General features: G+C 50.6%; 1 long non-coding RNA gene across 1 annotated transcript in view; it reads right to left on the bottom strand.

Moving 5' to 3' along the window:
* LOC127037591 (uncharacterized) overlaps positions 1 to 14,081 on the bottom strand; it is a 37,361-nt gene extending 23,280 nt beyond the window's left edge. Inside the window, exon 1 of the long non-coding RNA XR_007770426.1 lies at positions 13,991 to 14,081. This is a non-coding gene — a long non-coding RNA (uncharacterized LOC127037591). The remainder of the gene's footprint in view (positions 1 to 13,990) is intronic.
* Between the last annotated feature and the right edge of the window lie 1,855 nt (positions 14,082 to 15,936).

Here is a 15,936-nt window from a genome sequence, read left to right as displayed (position 1 = left end):
TGAATGCCCTCATCCCTGCCTCCCTCTCCCATTCCACGTACATCAGCCCCACTCGAACAGAGATGGAGTGAACACGGACAGTCACCGCTCCACTATCCATTACCCTGCATGGATTTTCATCCCCTCCTACTTCTTCATGATTCCCGAGACCAGGCCTGTGGGGATGCACCCCAGCACACCTGCCCATGTCCTAGGAAGGGAGACAGCACAGAGAGAGAAAAGGGGGTAGGGGGAAAGAGAGAGAGAGGGTGTGTGTTGACCAACACAGTAAAGAGAGAAAGAGCAAAACGCAGGAGGAAGGCAAAGAACTCACCAGTTGGAGCCACCCCCCTGGATCCAATCTTCTCCTGCGGAGGACACACTGCTTGTGGACGGAGAAATGACCAGCCCCTGAAAATGGGGACCTTGTCTTCCTCCTAACCGCAGCTAGTCAGGAATCTTTTCCTACAAATCAAGCCCCTGCTAACGACAAGTCCCAGCCTGGAGGCAAGTGGGCCATTACCAGAGTCCTCACCAGGCCAGACACTTATCTCACTGATGGTGACAGCTGCTCCACTCCCATCTTGACAGCATCTGCATAGCCTGGCATGAACAATGCTCACTGACTCATGGGTCTTGTGTGCTTTCCACCTCAAAACGGGGGTGGGCTCTTACCTTTGACTTCTTTTTCCCTCTTCTGTTTTGCTTAGTACCACTGAAACAAAAAGTTACCATCGCAATCTGCAATGTTGTGTAGGTTCTTCTTCACTCATCTCTCATTACGCCTTTATAGATACAATTAAAAAACGCACAACGCACACTCAACTTCTGGAATTCCTGGCCAGAGACTTCTGTGAAAGCCAAGACTATAACAGGGTTAAAAAAAGAACTAAGTAAATTCATGGAGGATCGGTCCATCAATGGCTATTAGTCAGGACATGCAGGGATGGGGCCCTTCTCCTCTGTTCGCCAGAAGCTGGGAACAGGCAACACAGGATGGATCACGTCTCGATTCCCTGTTCCATTCATTCCCTTTGAAGCATCTGGCATTAGCCAGTCAGAAGACAGGATACTGGGCTAGATGGACCATGGGTCTGACCAAGCACTGCCATTCTTACATTATGTTAAGCAGTCTGTTGCACCTGCACCCAAGAGAGTCACTATGCAGAGGAGACTATTGTCTATTCCCCTGGATGTAACACCACAGCTACTCCCACAATAGGGAAACTCTGCTCCCACACCCAGAACAAAGCAGCAAAAGTTTACGAGAAACCAAACCCACCTAAAGGGAAGTGGCCGTCTGTGCTAAGCCTCTACCCTGCATTTATCTTAGGCTTTAGCCATGCTGCTAAAGTAATGAAGTGTAGTTTTGTGGGAGGCAGAAAGCTGAGGACTGCTCATGTCTCTTTAGAAGGATGTTCAGACTGATAAGGTCCACTTCTGCCAGCTTCTCCTCAGGCTGGGGCTCCTGGACACTTCCTCTGAAAGTGCAGCTGCAAAACCAATTCATTGAGCCATCAGTACAAAAAGTTCTATTCATGCGTGACATCTTATCCTTATCCCATCCTCCTTCTCCCAAGCCATCTACCTGAGCCCAACTCCATGAACAGAGACAAGTAAACAGAATCACCACTCCACTTCAGCACCCACTGCCCCTCACGATTTTTCTCTGCTTCAACTTCTCCATGGCTCCGAAGACCTGACCTGTGTGGATGCACACCTAGCACTCCTGCCCATGTCCTACGAAGGGAGACAGCACAAGGAGGGGGGGGGAAGAGAGAGAGAGAGAGAGAGAGGGAGAGAGAGAGTGTGTGTGTATTGGCCAATAAAGTACAGAAGAGAGAGAGAGAGAGAGAGAGAGAGAAACAAGAGGAAGGCAAGCAACTCACCACCTGGAGTCATCCTCCTGGATCTAACCTTTTGCTGCAGAGGACACACAGCTCCTGGCCAGAGAAATGAGCAGCCCCTGAAAATGGGGATCTTGTCTCCCTCATAACCACATCTACTCAGGAACCTTTTCTTACAACCCAGCCCCAGCTAATAGGGTGTCCCTACCTGGAGGAGCAGAATCCTCAGCAAAACAGATACTAATCTCAGTGATAGTAGCAGCTGTTCTGCTCCCAGATGGACGACTCCTGCCTGGCACCAACAATGCTCCCAGTCTCGTCCCTCTCACTCACTTTCCATTATAAGGGCAGTAGACTTTGACACGTGACGTCTTTTTGCTTGGTACTACAACCAGGGGATAAAACAAGAAAGCTACCATCTCAGTCGGCAATGTCTCGTAGGCTCTTCTTTTCGCCCCTCATGCACGGCAGGGTTCCACCCTCTACCCATTACACCTTTAGAACTAAAAGTAGAAAGGACCCCTTTTCAACAACACCCAACAGAGTCACTCTGCACAGCAGACTCTGGCCCGTCCCCACCCTTAATCCCACAGAGCCCTGTACCCAACGAGAAACCACATGGTCTATGAAGAATACTACAGTGAGTACAGATGACGAGTTCAAAACACTGACCGCTTACTCACAGCTAGTTATGCAGAAGGCAGAAACCTGAGGACTATTCATGTTTCCTTAGAAGGATGTCCAGGCTGCTCAGGTCCACTTCTGACATATTCTCATCCAGCTGGGGCTCCTGGACGATTGCTCTGCAAACTAATAAAGCCAAGCAAGAACTCTCACTACACAGAGCTCTATGAATGCCCTTATCCCTGCCTCCCTCTCCCATCCCATCTACATCAGCCCGACTCGATGAACAGAGACTGAGTCAACACTGACAGTCACCGCTCCACTCTAGCGCCCACTACTCTGCATGATTTTCATCCCCTCCTACTTCTTCATAGCTCCTGATACCTAGCCTGTGGGGATGCACAGCTAGCACCACTGCCCATGTCCTATGAAGGGAGACAGCACAAGGAGAGGCAAGGACAGAGACAGAGAGTGTTGGCCAACACACTAGAGAAGAGAGTAAAGAGAGAGAAAAACAGAGCAAGGCAAGAAACTAACTGGCTGGATTCATCCCCCTGGGTCCAACCTTCTGCTGCAGAGGACACACTGTTTGTGGACAGAGAAATGATGAGTCCCTGTAAATGGGGACCTTTTAACCCTCGTAACCACAGCTAGTCAGGAACCTTTTCTTACAAACACAGCCTCAGCCAACGGGGCATCCCTATCAGGAACAAGGTGGGCCGTGAGCAGAGCAATCACCAAAACAGACACTTCTCTCATTGACAGTGATACTGTTCCATTTCCAGTTGGACGGCTTTTTCAAGGCATCAATAATTCTCACAGTCCCATCATTCTTGCTTGCTTTCCATTACATGAGGGCAGTAGACTCTGACTTGTGACTTCTTTTCCCTTGGTACTAAATCCAGCAGAAAAACAAGACAGTCACCATCTCAATTGGCAATATTGGGTAGCCGCTTCTTTTTGCCTCTCCCACATGGTGGGGCTCTGCCCTGAACCCTCCGCCCATCACGCCTTTATGACTACAAGTAGAAAGCACCCCTTGCAACGACACCTGAAACAGTCACTCTGCACAGATGACTCTGGTCAGACACACCAAACCTGTGAGGAAAACACATAGAAATTGTGCTTCTTTTTGGCTTTTAACTTATTGCTTCTTGTAGCTTTTTGCTTCCAGCGAGCACGGACAAGGAGGAGCGAAGGGGACGGATAGTTGAGGTGCACAGCGGGCCCACCACAGTCCCAGACTGCACGCCAGGGGAGATCTAGTCCTTGAGTGTTGGGGTTCTTAGGGATTGGCTTGTTTTGGCCTTGTTTTCAAATGGGTTTATCTTGATTTTTGGCTTATTGTCAAAGTCGGGGTGCTTGTTTCCCCAGTGAAAGTTAGCAACTGTGACTCTGGTCCCTTCCCCAGCCTTAATCCCACAAAGCCTCACCCCAACAAGGAAGCAAACGAAGGGTGAAGAAAATCACAGGAAGTACAGATGAGGAATTCCAAGCACTGACCCCTTACCCACAGCCAGTTATGCGTGAGGCAGAAAGCCGAGGACTGTTAATCTCTGCTTAGAATTATGTCCAGGCTCCTCAGGCCCACGTCTGCCAATTTCTCCTCCAGATGCTGCTCCTGGACAATTCCTCTGCAAGTGCAGCAAATAAGCCAAGCAAGAGCCCTCACTGCAAAAAATTCAATTGGTGCATGAAATCTTGCCCTCATCCCTACCTCCCTCTCCCATCCCATCCACTAGAGCAGAGACTCAGTCAACACCCACAGTCACCGCTGCACTCTAGCGCCCACTGCCCTGCATCATTTTGGTCCACTGCTTGTTCATACCTCACAAGACCAAGCCTGTGGGGATGCACACCTAACACCTGCCCGTGTCCTATGAAGGGAAACGGCACAAGGAGAGGCAAGGACAGACACAGACAGAGTGTGTGTTGGCCAACACATTAGAGGAGAGAGAGAGAGAGAGAGAGAGAGAGAGAGAGAAAAACGTGGGAGGGAGTCAAGAACCTCACCAGCTGGAGTCATCCCCCTGGATCTAATATGCCGCAGAGGACACACTGATCCTGGCCAGAGACATGAGCAGCCCCTGAAAATTGAGACATCATCTCCCTTGTAACCACAACTAGTCAGGGACTTTTTCTTACAAACCCAGCCCCAGCTAACAGGGCATCCCTACAAGGAGCAAGATGGGCCTTGAGCAGAGCAATCACCAAAACTGACACTTATCTCATTGAGAGCGGTGGCGGTTCCGCTCCCAGATGGATGCCTTCTGCATCATATCAACAACGCTCGCAGACTCGTCACTCTTGCTCCCTTTCCATTGCACGAGGGCAGTAGACTCTGGCCTGTGACGACTCTTCTCCTGCTACTAAACCCAGCACAAGGGGGAAAAACAAATCAGCTACCCTTTCAGTCAGCAAATTTGGGTAGGCTCTTATTTTCCCCTCCCGCACACAGTGGGGCTCCATCCTCAATCCTATTCCCATTACACCAGTAGGACTACAAGTAGAAAGCAATGACACAGTGACACCCGAAACAGTCAGACTGGTCACACACACCAAACCTCGGAGGGAGAAATAAAACATAGAAATTGGGGTTGTTTTTGGTCTGTAGCTTATTGCTTGTTGTAGCTTGCTGCTTCCAGCAAGCAGGGGCAAATGGGGGAGAGAGTTAGGGGTGCACAGCGGGCCCACCACAGTCCCAGACTGCACGCCAGGGGAGATCTAGTCACACAGAGTGTTGGGGTTCTTAGGAATTGTTTTGTTTTGGCCTTTTTTTGAAATAGGATTAGCTTGATTTTTGGAATATTGTGAATTCAGGGTTCTTATTTACCCAGTGAAAGTTGGCAAGTATGACTCTGGCCCTTCCCCAGCCTTAATCCCACAGTGCCTCGTACAAAACAAGGAAAGAAATGGCCTATGAAGAAAATTACAGTGAGTACACATGAGAAATTCAAAGCACTGACCGCTTACTCACAGCCACTTATGCAGAAGGCAGAAAGCTGAGGACTGTTGAGGTCTCCTTAGAAAGATGTCCAGACTGCTCAGGTCCACTTCTGCATATTCTCATGTGGTGAGGGCTCCTGGATGATTCCTCTGCAAACTAATAAAGTCAAGCAAATACAATCACTACACACAGCACTATTGGTGCATTTAATCTTGCCCTCATCCATGCCTCCCACTCCCATCCCATTTACATCCGCTCGACTCGATGAACAGAGACTGAGTCAACATCCACAGACACCGTTCCACTCTAGCGCCTACTGTCCTGCATGATTTTCATTTCCTCTTGATTGTTCATAGCTCCCGAGATCTAGCCTGTGGGAATGCACAGCCAGCACTCCTGCCTGTGTCCTATGAAGGAAAACAGCACAAGGAGAGGCAAGGACAGAGACAGACAGAATGTGTGTTGGCCAACACATTAGAGGAGAGAGAGAGAGAGAGAGAGAGAGAGAGAGAAACATGGGAGGGAGTCAAGAAACTCATGAGCTGGAGTCATCCCCCTGGATCCAACCTTCTGCTGCAGAAGACACACCCCTCCTGGCCAGAGAAATGACCAGCCCCTGAAAATGGGGACCTTGTCTCCCTCATAACCACTAGTTAGGAACCTTTTCTTACAAACCCAGGCCTTGCTAATGGGGCGTACCTACCAGGAGGTGGGCCGTGAGCAGAACCCTCAGCAAAACAGACACTTATCTCACTGACAGTAGTCTGTGCTTGGCTCCCAGATGGACGGCTCTTGCCTGGCATGAACAATGCTCACAGGCTTCTGCCTCACTCACTGTCCGTCGCATAAGGGCAGTAGACTCTGACGTCTGACTTCTTTTTCCTTGGTACTAAACCCAGCAGAGGGGAGAAAAGCAAAAAGCATCTCCATCTGCAATGTCACGTATTCTCTTCATTTTACAGCTCCTGTATCCCACAGTTCTGCCCTCAACCCATCTCCCATGACTACCCTACACGTGCACCCTAAATAGTCACTTTGCTCAGGAGACTCTTGGCCCTTCCCCCACCTTAATCCCAAAGAGCTTCATGCCCAGCGAGGAAGCACATGGCATGTGAAGAAAACTACAGCAAGAACAGATCAGGAATTCAAAGCTCCGACGGCTTACTCACAGCCAGTTATGTGGGAGGCAGAAAGCTGAGGACTCTTCGTGTTGCTTAGAAGGATGTTCAGTTTCCTCATGTCCGTATCTGCCAACTTCTCCTCCAGCTACGGCTCCTGGGAAATTCCTCTGGAAATGGATCTGGAAAAGCCAAGCATGAGCCATCACGACACACATTCTATTGGTGCTTAAAATCTTGCCCTCATCCCTGCCTCCTTCTCCCATCTCATCCACATCGGCCCCATTAGAACAGAGACTCAGTCAACACCCACAGTCACCGCTGCACTCTAGCGCCCACTGCCCTGCATCATTTCAGTCTCCTACCTGTTCTTAGCTCACAAGACCTAGCCTGTGGGGATGCACACCTACCACACCTGCTTGTGTCCTACAAAGGGAGACAGCACAAGAGGCAAGGACAGAGAGAGACACAGACAGACAGACAGTGTGTGTGTTGGCCAACACATTAGAGGAGAGAGAGAGAGAGAGAGAGAGAAAAATGTGGGATGGAGTCAAGAAACTCAGCAGCTGGAGTCATCCTCCTCGATCCAACCTTCTGCTGCGTAGGACACACTGTTTGTGGACAGAGAGAAGACCAGCCCCTAAAAATGGGGACCTTGTCTCCCTCGTAACCACAGCTACTCAGGAATCTTTTCCTACAAACCGAGCCGCAGCTAATGACAAGTCTCAGCCTGGAGGCAGGTGGGCCGTTACCAGAGTCCTCACCAAACCAGACACTTATCTCACCTGATGGTGACGGCTGCTCCACTGCCAGATCGACAGCATCACCATAGCCTAGCATCAACAAGGCTTGCTGTCTCACGGCTCTTGGGTGCTTTCCGTATCACAACGGGGGTGGGCTCTTACCCTTGACTTCTTTCCCCATGGTACTAAGCAAAACGCAAGAGGGAAAAAAAAAAGATATAATCAGAATCTGCAGTGTTGTGTAGGTTGTTGTTCTCCCATCTCCCATTACACCTTTATAGCTCCAATTAAAAAGCACGCAACGCCCACTTGATCTGTGGAGCTCCTTGCTAGAGAATGCTGTGAAAGCCAAGACTATAATGGGGTTCAAAACAGAACTAGGTATAGTAACTCCTCACTTTACGTTGTCGTTATGTTCCTGGAAATGCGACTTTAAGTGAAACGATAAGTGAATCCAATTTCTCCACAAGAAGGACTGTAAATCGGGGAGTTACACTTCAGGGAATGATTTTTTGCCATACAGTACAGCACTATAGTTGGGGGGTGCCCCCGCCTTACCCTACACGGGCACAGCCCACTGGCACTGGTGACAATGAGGCAGGCAAGGAGGCTGAAGGTGCTCTAGGCTAGGAGAAGCACGTTGCAAGTACCGGGGGGGGGGGGCCTCAACCCTCAGCTGCCCACTTCTCCCCTTCCCCCAAACCCCCACCCTTATCCTGCCTCTTCTTCTCCCTTCCTTCCCCTTTACTTCACACACCGCTTCCTCACTCCTTACCCCTCCCTCCACTGCCTTCCGCCCAGGGCAATCAACTGGCTTGCGGCTTTCAGGAGGGAAGCGGGAGGGGCAAGGACATGACATGCAGCATCCCCCATCCATCCCCTCTGGGGCAATCAGCTGATTTGCGGTGTTTCAGAAGCAGGGGAAGGAAGGGGAGCCTGTGTGCCAAGTCCTCTCCCCCCCGAACGCCATAAGCCAACTGATTGCCACAGGCAGGCGGAGGGGGAAGGCACTGATCCACAGGGCCTGCTGGCGGGCAGGAGCATAAGGGAGCTGATGGGGGGTCTGCCACTTCTGGACAAAGCAGACAGCCAAACAACGTTATAGCGAAACTTTGCACAACTTTAAATGGAGCACGTTCTGTAATTGAGCAGGGACGTAAGATTGAAACGATGTTAAGCGAGGAGACATTAAGTGGAGAGTTACTGTAAATTCACTGAGGATCAGTCCATGAATGGCTATTAGTCAGGATAAGCAGGGATAGTGTCCCTGGCCTCTGTTTGCCAGAAGCTGGGAATGGGAGACAAGGGATGGATCACCTGATACTTCCCTGTTCTGTTCATTCCCTATGCGGCACCTGACATTAGTCACTGTCAGCGGACAGGATACTGGGCTAGGTGGACCTTTGATCTGACCCAGTCTGGCCATTCTTACGTTCATATGTTAAGCAGCCTGTTGCACCTGCATCCAGGAGAGTCCCTGTGCAGAGGAGACTGTTGTCCCTTCCCCTGGTCTTAATCCCACAGAGCCCCGTGCCCAGCGAGGAGGCTCACGGCCTCTAAGGAAACTAGAGTGGTACGGATGAGGAATAGAGGCCGTAATTATTCACTCACAGCCAGTCATGGAGAAGGCAGAAAGCTGAGGACTGTTCATCTCTGCTTACAAGGATGTCCAGGCTGCTCAGGTTCACTTCTTCCAGCTTCTCCTCTGACTGGGGCTCCTCGACAGTCCCTCTGCAACCACAACATGTAACACAAGCAGGAGCTGTGATGTTGTGCAGCCTATATGGTTTTATAAAAATATGGTAATGAGTGAATATAATATAACTGGAATATGCTTCATGCAAAAGGTCTCTTGTAAGGGATCACTACAAAGCTCATAATCACACTCAGTAGATCATCCTGTTTGCATAATGACAATAGTCCCTCAAAGTTATATTTCATCTTATTAGTCCCAGATACAAGTGTGGGCCATTAATGGTGATTTGGAAACTTAATGGCTCCCATCAACCGGGACAATTGACTGGGGCTCTGTTTGCAGGCAGGCCTTCCTGTGAGTCAGGCTGGGAGGAATGAAGGCTTGAGGTCTTACAGTGACATGTGGTCAAGTCACATGACCTGAAATCCATCTTTAACCTGGTGCTTTTCCAGTGGGGGGAGACCCAGAGAGAGACAAGGGCTTTCCGCCTTATGCAAAAGATATATAAAGGGGTGGAACAGAACAAAGCGGGAGAAGAGCCATGGAGTCATGAAGAATCCCCTAGCTACCACCTGAGCTGGAACAAGAGCTGTACCAGGGAAAGAACTGTGCCCAAGCCTGGATGGGGTCCAGTCTGAGGAAAAAAACTTACTGAAGCATCTCTGAGGGTGAGATTATCTGTATTCAGTTTGATTAGACATAGATTTGCGCATTTTATTTTGCTGGGTGACTTACTTTGTTCTGTCTGTTACTATTTGGAACCTCTTAAATCCTACTTTCCATATTGATAAAATCACTTTTTACTTATTAATTAACCCAGAATTAACCTGGAGGGGGGGGGCAAAAAGCTGTGCATCTCTATCAGTGTTATAGAGGGTGAACCATTTATGAGTTTACTCCGTATAAGCTTTATGCAGGATAAAACGGATTTGTGTTTGTACACCATTGGGAGTTGGGCATTTGAGTGCTAAGACAAGCACACTTCTGTGAGCTGTTTTCAGGTAAACCTGCAGCTTTGGGGCAAGTAATTCAGACCCTGAGTCTTTGTTGGAGCAGATGGGACTATCTGGCTCAGCAAGAGAGGGTGCTGGAGTCCTGAGCTAGCAGGGAAAACGGAGGCAGTAGTAGTCTTGGCACATCAGTTGACAGCTCCCAGGGGGCTGTCTGTGATCCAACCCATCACAGGGGCTGTCACTGCCCAAAGTTCTATTGGGGTGTGAGATGCCGCCCTCCCTCTCCCATACACTGTACCTCAGCCCCACTTGATGAACAGTCAGAGTCAACTCCCACAGTCACCCCCACCACTACCAATGGAGGATCTAGTAGCCATCATGCTTCTCTTCCTCCTCCCAATGCCCCAGTGGGATACAGGCTCTCCAGTCCTAGACTGTGAGCATCCACCATTGCCCATGTTCTAAGCAAGGAGAGAGACAGAAAGAGAGCGCGCACATATTGGCCAACATATGAGAGCAGAGATACACACACAGGAAGGAGGCAAACTCAGCACCTGTAGTCACCTTCCTGGCTCTCCACAAAGAGTTATCGCACTTTGGGAAGACTCCATAGCACCTGACAATTCCTTGAGAGGGCACAAAGGATTCCCCTGAGCTTATTGTGCCCCTGTGAGATGCAGAGGCCTTTCCTCAGGGGCCCTCCCCATACTAACAAATTCTCTCCACTGACAAGAGTATTTGCAGCCCTCCCTCAATACTGAACTTCAGCAAGTTTCCATTTGCTCTTACTCTGCAGATCATTGTCCGGCTTCCACCGCTAGCGATGGGCTCTGGGTGGCTGCTCCTTCTTTGGTCTCTGCAACAGGTTGGCCGATCTCTCTTCTGACCAATCTCACTACGAACTGAAAAGAGAAAGAGAACACTTGTAAGCTAGGTCACCACTTGTGCATGGAAGAAAAACGGACGCACACACGTATGTCACTGGCTGCTGCTCCCTCCTTCTTTATTCTTCTTCAGCTTACCCAGGGCCTAAAATACTCATCACTCCTAAGGAGCTACAGCCCTCCAGGAAAGGGACAATCCCAGACCACTACCAGCCACAGGCAGAGCTGGACCTTCCCCAGGACCCATCCCAGGGATAGGAGAAGCATCTCTCTGCTCTCCACGAGGCACCTCATTCTGCAGATACTGGATAGAGAAATATCATTTCACAAAAACATGCACCTGCTCCTCCAAAATTACAAGAGAGCTCCTCAGCTCCACTGCAAAGCAAAACAGCTAGATTGGGTACGTCTGCTTCCTCCAGATGCTCCTCCTCTGTCAGGGGCTACTCCGCTGGCCTGGAGCAGCCCTCCGCAAGAACAGCTAACCACCTATGGAAGAGCCATCACTGACAAACACACTATAGGTGCACAAGGCCTTCCAGTACCTGCCTCCACTCTCGCACCCACTACTTTGCATGATTTTCGTCCCCTCCTACTTCTTCATGGCTCCCGAGACCTGGCCTGTGGAGATGCATCCCTACCACACCTGCCCATGTCATATGAAGAGAGACACCACAAGGAGAGGCAAAGACAGACAGACAGAGTGTGTGCATGTCAACACAGTAGAGAAGAGAGCGAGGGGAACATGGGAGGAAGGCAAGCAACTCATCACATGGGGTCATCCTCCTGAATCTAACCTTCTACTGCAGAGGACACACCGATCCTGGCCAGAGAACTGAGCAGCCCCTGAAAATGGGGACTTTGTCTCCCTTCTAACCGCAGCTAGTCAGGAACCTTTTCCTACAAACCCAGCCCCAGCTAATGGGGTTTCCCTACCTGGATGCAAGCAGGCCGTGCAGAGCCCTCACCAAACCAGTCAGTCACTTATCTCACTGACAGTAGCGGCTGTTTTGATCCCAGTTGGACGGCTTTTTCGTGGCATCAAAAACGCTTGCAGTCTTGTCGCTCTCACTCGCTTTCCATTGCATGAGGGCAGTAGACTCTGTCATGTGACTTCTTCTCGGCACTAAACCCAGCACAGAGGAGAAGAACAAAGTAAATTAGCATCTCTGTCTGCGATGTCACGTAGTCTCTTCATTTCACAGCTCCTGTGTCCCACGGCTCCGCCCTGAACTACTTTACATCTGTAACTAGAAGGGACCCATTGTATCTGCACCCAAAATAGTCACTTTACTCAGTAGATTCTTGTCCCTTCCCCAGCCTTAATCCCAAAGAGCCTCGTGCCCAACTGTGACCAAGTGGGAATGTTCTGAACGTTTTCTCTGAATACTGCATGGGTGCCTCAGTTTCCCCTATGTCTTTCTTAAATATCTAGGTGTAAGGGATCAGGATGTATGATTTTTCCTGAGCCTTAGAGGGCCCCTGTGAAGCTGTCTGCATAGAGAATGGCCAGCACTCTCTCCCGGCAACTAACGGCCTGGGCCCCTCCTCTGCAAAGATGCCAACTGAAGGTGTCAGAGAACAAAGAGATCAGGTGACCTCCTGGCCTGGGAAAGAGACACAGGCCAGACAGGAGGGGCTGGAGAGTCTACGACTGAAGCTGGCTGGGAAAATGGAGGGGAGCCCAGACGGGGCTCTGGCCTCCCTGGGCCCCAGCAAGATGGACCTAACTGAGGGGGTCCTGTTGTCTGTACCTGCAAGACTGTCTTGGACCGTGCTCCAGTCGTCTAAATAAACCTGTTTTCCTGGCTGGCTGAGAGTCTTCGTGAATGGCAGGAAGCCGGGGGTGCAAGGCCTTGTCTCCACCAAACTCCATGACACCAACAAGGAAGCATACTGCCTGTGAAGAAAACTACAGCAAGTACAGATAAGGAATTGAAAGCACTGACCTCTTACTCACAGCCAGTTATTCAGAATGCAGAAAGCTGAGAACTGTTCATGTCTCCTCATAAGGATGTCCAGGCTGCTGAGATGCACCTCTGCCAGTTTCTGCTCCAGCGACGGCTCCTGGACAATTCCACTGCAAGAGCAGCTGCAAAAGTCAAGCATGAGCCATCAGTACACACAGCTCTATTGGTGCTTGCAATCTTGCCCTCAGCCTGCCTCCCTCTCCCATGCCATCTACATCGGCCCCACTCGATGAACAGAGACTGAGTTAACACCGACAGTCACTGCTTCACTTTAGTGCCCACTGCCCCACATGGTTTCTGTCCCCTCCTATTACTTCAGGGCTCCCAAGACCTAACCTATGGAGATGCGCACCTAGCCCGCCTGCCCATGTCCTATGAAGGGAGACGGCACAAGGAAATTTAAGTATAGAGAGAGGGTGTGTGTTGGCCAACATACTAGAGGACAGAGAGAGAAACACAGGAGGAAGGCAAGCAACTCGCCACCTGGAGTCATTCTCCTGAATCTAACTTTCTGCTGCAGAGGACACACCGCTACTGATGAGAGAATTGAGCAGCCCCTGAAAATGGGGACCTTGTCTCCCTCATAACCACAGCTACTCAAAAACATTCTTATAAAACACAGCCCCAGCAAACGGGACATCCCTACCAGGAGCAAGTTGGGCCATGAGCAGAGCAATCACCAAAACAGACACTTATCTCACTGACAGCGGCAGCTGTTCCACTCCCAGTTGGACGGCTTTTGAGTAGCATCAATAACTCTCGCAGTCCCATCGCTTTCACTTGCTTTCCATCGCATGAGGACAGCAGACTCTGATGTGAGATTTCTTTTCCCTTGGTACTTAACCCTAGCAAAAGGGGAAAAAACAAGTTACGAACTCAGTGGACAACGTCGCATTGGCTCTTCTTTTCGCCTCTCCAACAAGACAGGGCTCCGCCCTCAACACTCTTCCCATCACACCTTTAGCATTATAACGAAAAAGCAGCCCTTGTAACGGTACCCGACAATCACTCTGCACAGCAGACGCTGGTCCCTCCCCAGCCTTAACACCACAGAGCCCCATACCCAACGAGGACAGAGAGACCGTGTGTGTTGGCCAACATATTGGAAAAGAGAGAGAAAAACATAGGATGAAGACAAGCAACTTGCCAACTGGTGTCATCCTCCTGGATCTAACCTTCTGCTGCGGAGGACACAAAACTACTGGACATGAACACCTGAAAATGGGGACCTTGTCTCCCTCATAACCTGTGCTGTTCAGGAACATTTTTTTTTTAAAACACAAAGCCAGCCCCAGCTGATGGGGCATCACTACCTGGAGCCAGGTGGGCCGTGAGCAGAACCCTCAGCAAGACAGACACTTATCTCAGTGACAGTGGCGTCTGTTCCGCTCCCAGATGGATGCCTTTTTCATGCCATCAATAATTCTCCAGGTCCAATCACTCTTGATCACTTTCCATCGCATGAGGGCAGTAGACTCTGACGTTTGACTTCTTTTCCCTTGGTACTAAACCCAGCAGAAGGGGAGAAACAAACAAGTTACCATCTCCGTCAGCAATGTCACGTATCTCTTCATCTCATCTCTCCCGTATCCCACGGCTCCGCCTTCAACCCATCCTCCATTACTACTTTGCACCTGCAACTAGAAGGGACCCATTGTAACTGCACCCAAAATAGTCCCTTTGCTCAGGAGACTCTTGTCCCTTCCCCCAGCCTTAATACCACAGTGCCCTGTACTCAACGAGGAAACACAGGGCCTGTAAACAGGGTCGGCTCCAGGCACCAGCTGAGCGAGCACATTCTACGGGGCGGCTTCCGCCCAAACCTAGGGCAGCACAGCTGCTTGTTGTTGTTCACTGCTCCAGCTGCCCTGTAGGGGGCGGTGGCGCAGAGGAGGGGAGCGCCCTGCCCCAAGATCCGCAGGGCAGTCCACGTCCTTCCCTCCCCGCTGACCAGAGTGGAGCAGAGCCCTCCCGGCAGGCGGCGCAGTGGTTGGAGCCGCAGGGTGAGTGCCCTGCTGAAGTGCTGCCACCCCCCTTCTCTCTCTCCCCCCCCCGCACCCTCCCCTTCCTACCCATTAGACCGGGCACACACTCTGCAGCACAGAGTCCCCTGGCTCCAGTCGCCCTGTAGGGGGTTTTGTTTTGCTTTTCCCCCGCTTTGCCAGCCACACCAATGTTTCTCCCCACGCCTCCCCCGCTTGCCACTCCAGCTGTGCCGTGTTCCCTCCGACACCTCCCCGCTCCAGCCACGCCATTTTTTCCCATTTTGCTGCTTCGGTGGCCCCACCTGAGCCAGCCCTGCCTGTAAAGAAAGCTACAACGAATAGAGGTTAGGAATTGAAAGCACTGACCTCTTACTCACTGCTAGTTATGCAGAATTCAGAAATCTGAGGACTGTTCATGTCTCCTTAGAAGGACGTTCAGGCTGCTCAGCTTCATTTCTGCCACCCTCTCCTCCGGCTAAGGCTCTTGGACGATTCCTCTGTAAACTAATAAATCCAACCAAGAACTATCACTACACAGAGCTCTATGAATGCTCTCATCCCTGCCTCCCTCTCCCATTCCATCTACATCAACCCCACTTGACGAACAGAGATGGAGTTAACACCGACAGTCACCACTCCACTCTATCCACTACCCAGCATGATTTTTGTCCCCTCCTACTTCTTCGTGGATTCAGGAGACATAGCCTGTGGGGATGCACACCTAGCACCCCTGCCTGTGTGCTATGAAGGGAGACAGCAGAAGGAGAGGCAAGGACAGAAAGAGAATGTGTGTTGGCCAACACTAGAGAAGTGAAAGAGAATCATGGGAGGAAGGCAAGCAACTCACCACCTGGTGTCATCCTCCTGGATCCAACCTTTTGCTGAGGAGGAAACAGCTACTGAACAGAGAAATGAGCACCCCCTGAAAATGAGGACCTTGTCTCCCTCATAACCACAGCTAGTGAGGAACATATTCTTATAAACCCAGCCCCAGCTGATGGGGTGTGTCTTCCTGGAGCCAGGTGGGCCGTGAGCAGAACCCTCACCAAAACAGACACTTCTCTCAGTGACAGTGGCAGCTGTTACACTCCCAGATGGACGGCTCTTGCCTGGCATGAACAATGCTCGAGGTCTCGTCGCTCTCACTCGCTTTCCATCACATGAGGGCAGTACACTCTGACATGTGACTT

This window comes from Gopherus flavomarginatus, chromosome 19 (assembly GCF_025201925.1).
Source record: "Gopherus flavomarginatus isolate rGopFla2 chromosome 19, rGopFla2.mat.asm, whole genome shotgun sequence".
Lineage (NCBI taxonomy): Eukaryota > Metazoa > Chordata > Testudines > Testudinidae > Gopherus > Gopherus flavomarginatus.
This window is presented reverse-complemented; position numbering and strand designations above follow the sequence as displayed.